The sequence below is a fragment of the Stylophora pistillata genome, chromosome 6 (assembly GCF_964205215.1).
Source record: "Stylophora pistillata chromosome 6, jaStyPist1.2, whole genome shotgun sequence".
NCBI classification, from domain to species: domain Eukaryota; kingdom Metazoa; phylum Cnidaria; class Anthozoa; order Scleractinia; family Pocilloporidae; genus Stylophora; species Stylophora pistillata.
In genome coordinates this window covers 20,769,150-20,774,574 of record NC_142524.1, presented here as the reverse complement: position 1 = coordinate 20,774,574, position 5,425 = coordinate 20,769,150, and positions in this window count along the sequence as shown.

The window sequence follows — 5,425 nt, the reverse complement described above, 5'->3', positions numbered from 1 at the left end:
GTGATTAAAAATCCCCACTGACACTGAGAAGGCGGACCAGTGGGCTATTTATAGAGCGCAGCCGAGGAGTTGAACTACAGGTAACCGAGAACAAATCCAGTGAGTGACAGGGTGAAGGACTTGATCCCACGACACCGATTACAACTTCAGCACCCTAACCACTCGGCCACACCGCCTCCTGTTCTACACCATGTTTGTTTTCCTAACCAACGGCTATCGGTGAAGACTTTGGCCATTTTGCTCCGAACGATTAATTTGGCACTTAAGAAAATGACAGATCGCAGTCAGGAAATATTTTTAAGGTTATTTTTTCTTACCGTGACTAATGGTTGAAATTTGTCAGTTTCTACGCCAAGCGGCTAAATATTGTTGTCGTTTTTCAATGACTACATGTTCGTCAACAGAAAACATCGAACAAGTATTATCAACCCGCACTATTTCTGCCAATTCCTTTGAAGCTAGCTCTGTTCCAACTTGATTGGTCGCTTTCCTTTCAGCTTCAGCGTTACTGGCAGCTAGAAGAATAGGCTCTTTTGCAATTTGTCCCACTGCATCCGTCCAAAAGGTCAATGCACCAGGAGTTACAAGGCGTCCAACTGCATGCATTAGGTTTAGTATTCCTTTAGCTCCTTCACCAACTGCGAAGTACCCCGCCGCTTCAGCGAAATCTAGAAAAGTTTGTGCTCCAGAAATAACAGTAGCTAAACCTGCTCTAATAGCAAGCTTTATAATTAAACTTAATGCATATAAAATCCATGATTCTTTCGACATTTTTGCCAGAAGTTGCTGCGAAAAAAAATATAAGATAAAAGAGTCATAAATACTCTGGAATAGTGACGGTTAAGTGACTAAATGGGACGTAAAACTGGATGGTTCTTGGGTTTGAGATGACCTCTGAGATGCATACAGGTCTTAACCAAATAGAAAAATCATGGGTCAGTTTAGCCTGCGAAGCAAGCCCCGAGGGAGAGGAGGGGGGATTGGGAAGCAAGCCCTGGAGGAGAGGAGGGGAATTGGGGCGAGGGGAGAGGGAGGGCTTGCCACATGTACCGTTGCACTTATGTCCTCTTGTTGTAGATATGTCCTCTGACGTAGTGTGATACAATGGCCAATCACATCCTGTGATCTATAGAGCGACACGCGGCTTGGGACTGGTTAAGAGATTCCGTTGCAGTTACGTCTTCAAGCAAAAGTGCTCATTCAAGGGGTCGGGATAAGTAGAAAATTTGACACGTATGAGCAACTTCCAACTGATCTCAGGGAAAACACGTTGTTCGCAATCTCTCACATCACTTTCCTTGAAGTTATATCACTCCTTCGTTAACGCCGTGTGATCGCATCGTTCTACTAATCTAAACGTCCTAAACGTGGAAGAGCAACTTGCTACGTAAATAACAAAGCGACTTTTGACCAAAGGATGCGTTATTGTTCACGCTTCATTTGCAGTCTTGCTTTATTTACAGACGTCATTGTTGGATTTGCGACTTCAATGACAACATTTTACCCATATCACAATTGTTTTATTTTCTTGAATAGTTGAAGATCGTAGATTATGGTTCGACGGCATAAAATTATATATTTTTGACGCTTCGCTGATCTGCCGGAGGTAAGATCGACTGAGAGGTCAAAGTTCTGATAATTTGTCTGCGTCACGAAGTCTTCCTTCAATCACAGAAGTTTGGCCTTCAGTTGATTATTTCGAATATCGTAGGTTTTTGCCGTATGGCAAAAATCTGTAGTAGATTGTGAAATTTGAAATAGTAGATTGTGATGTGATTTTATTACGGTTCCGCTGATTTTAGCTGTACTTTCTTTAGTTCTGTCTCTAAATTTCATTACGGTCCGGTTCCGCTGTTTTAAGCTGCTCTTTTTTGAGTACTGTTTCTAAATTATTGTCGGATTTGTTGTACTTTTGGGTGGATTTGTCATAATTTACCCCGTTTACGACAAATTCACATAATGATCAAATCGAAAATCGGGTAAAGATGGCTATGGCAAGTCATTAGGATATATTCCACCTTAAGGACCTTAAGGATGAATTTCACAGAATTTACCCTGTTTTTCTAGAATTCGCTGATCGAATGGAAAAACCACGTAAAGGGGATGGCATATGGAAACTTAGCGTGTTAGCCACTTACGGATGAATTCGTAGAATTTATCCCGTTTTTCTAGAATTCATAAAAAAATGGAAAATCGGGTTGAAGATTGGCTATGGCAACTTGTGATCTAATTAATTCGGAGGATGAACGCTTAGACTTCACCCCGTTTTTTGTCAAATTCACTGAAAAAAAATTGGAAATTCGGGATAAAGATAGCATGTGGGCACTTCGGGTATTATTCACCTGTAACATGAAGGCTCAGAATTTACCCCGTTTTTCTCGAATTCGATCGGTGATGAAATGGAAAATCGGGGTAAAGATGGCATATGGGAACTTAGCGTGTTAGCCACTTGCGGATGAATTCGCAGAATTAATCCCGTTTCTCCTAAATTCACTGAAAAAAAGAAATGGAAAATCGGATTGAAGGCTGGATATAGCAACTTGGGATCTATTTCATCAGGGAGGATGGATTCTTAGATTTTACCCCGTTTTCCTAGAATTTCAGGTCTGATTTTCACTATTGCTCAAATAGTGCTTTACTGCGAAGGATCGTTCTCATATACGTCTCATAACCGCAGTTCACACATATGTTTCATATGTTTGTTGTTGTTTGATTTATCATCTACGGGTTTATATCGAATTAATTTGATGGCCTGCTCTCAGTTGGCTTGTTAGCTCAATTGGTAGAGCGCTGCACTAGTATCGCAGAGGTCAGTGGTTCGAATCCCGTACAGGCCTGAAATTTTTTTCAGGTCTGATTTTCACTATTGCTCAAATAGTGCTTTACTGCGAAGGATCGTTCTCATATACGTCTCATAACCGCAGTTCACACATATGTTTCATATGTTTGTTGTTGTTTGATTTATCATCTACGGGTTTATATCGAAGTAATTTGATGGCCTGCTCTCAGTTGGCTTGTTAGCTCAATTGGTAGAGCGCTGCACTAGTATCGCAGAGGTCAGTGGTTCGAATCCCGTACAGGCCTGAAATTTTTTTCAGGTCTGATTTTCACTATTGCTCAAATAGTGCTTTACTGCGAAGGATCGTTCTCATATACGTTTCCTAGAATTTGTTGAAAAAAAATTGAAAATTGAAAGATATCGTATGGGAACTTCGGGTATTATCCACTTGAGGCATGAATGCCCAGAATTTACCTCTTTTTTCTGAAATTCACTGATCAAATGGAAAGTTGGGGTGACGATGGCATATGGAAACCTAGGGTACTAGCCACTTGTGGGCCGAATTCTCAAAATTCATCCCGTTTTTCTAGAAATTCATCGAAAGAAAAAATGGAAAATCGGGTTAACGATTGGCTATGGCAACTTGGGATCTATTTAATTCGGAGGATAAACTCTTAGACTTCACCCCTTTTTTTGTCAAATTCACTGAAAAAAAAACATGGAAATTCTGGGTAAAGATAGCATATGGGAACCTCGGGTATTATTCAGTTGAAGCAAAATAGACGAACTTCGTATTTTTTTGAACACCCATAAGTTTGATCTTTGTTGTATAAAGGAGACATGGCTGAAAGATTCCATTGGTGACAGCGTAATTGACATTAGTGGCTACAACATTATACGCAAAGATAGGACCCACAGGCTACATGGGGGTGTGGCTCTATATGTAAAAGATTCCATCAAATTTTCAATTCTACGGGACTATGAGTTCCCTGACCCCGAGGGCCCTAAGGTTTTGTGGGCCAAGATCACGCCAAACCGATTGCCTCGGGGTTATAGCTGCCTTATCATTGGTACAGTATACCATCCTCCACCACCTGCCAAAGATGAGCCCCTCCTTGATTACATGATGGATTCTCTCTCTAGGATAGAGAGTGATATCCCTGGCGCAGGTATAATTCTCGCTGGCGACTGGAACAGGGCAAATGTTTCACCAGTTATTAAGCAGTTCCGCCTCACGCAAGTCGTCCATTTTCCAACAAGAGGGGATCGTACACTCGACAGAGTGTTAACTAATCTTACAGAACACTACGAGAAACCTTCTCCATTCCCGCCATTCGGAGAATCCGATCATTGTACCGTTGGTTTGTTTCCAAAAATTAGATCGAAGGCCAATATTCCTGCAAACAGAACGGTTACTACACGTGCTGTTAATGCTGAGTCCAAACAGGCTTTTGGTCGTTATATGACGGGGGTCGACTGGTCATTCATCGACACTATAGATAGCGTCCAAGAACAGTATGCTCACTTCAGTCACCTAATTCACATAGGGTTAGATTCTATCCTTCCCAAAAAGCGAGTTAAGTTCCACCGAAACGACGCATCATGGATTTCACCCAAACTCAAGGCACTTATAGCACACCGTCAAAGAGCATATTACCAAGACAACACACCATTGTTCCACTACTACCGGAACAAAGTAAACAGGGAACGGAAGCTCTGCAAACGCTCTTATTACAACACTAAAGTCAGCGTTTTGACCGAAAACAATCCTAAAATGTGGTTGTCCGAATGTAGGCGGTTATGTGGAATGAACAAAACATCTACAAGTGTCGCAAATCAGCTCCTAGCAAGTAAACCAGCTACCTCAATCAACCTTAAGATCTTGGCTAATGAAATCAATACAGCTCTGTTATAACCTCAAGCTTCGTTTGACCCACTTTTAGATAATATCGAAACTGTGAGCACTGAGGGTTTTAAAAATCCCATTATTTCACTGGAAGCTACCTTCAAATGCCTTAGTACGGTCATCTCCTCCAAAGCTGGGGGCCCAGATAATATCCCAAACTGGGTCTTGCGTGACTTCGCTCCTGAGCTCGCTCAACCCCTTCGTTGTATCATCAATTCCTCTATTAGTAAAGGCACTTTACCGGACATTTGGAAATGTACAAACATCACCCCTCTTCCCAAAACAAAGATAGTTGAGGATGCGGCGAAGGATTTGAGACCTATTTCATTGACGCCAACGTTGTCCAAAATTGCCGAACACTACGTCGTCCATGAACATGTGAAACCAGCACTTCTGAAACGCCTGGAACCCGATCAATTTGGGTGTATTCCAGGATCCTCCACTGCGCACGCATTAATAAATCTGATGCACAATTGGGCGCAAGCAACAGACGGAACGGGGAACACCGTGCGGATCTTTGCGTTGGACTATAGAAAAGCCTTCGATCTGATAGACCACAGCCTCTTGCTATCGAAATTCTCGACCTACAACATCAACCCTTACATCATTAATTGGATAATAGCCTTTCTTAAAGATAGGAAACAAAGGGTCAAACTTGCACATGATTGTCTCTCAGAGTGGGGATCGGTCCGAGCAGGAGTACCGCAGGGAACAAAATTGGGACCGTGGCTATTCTTGGT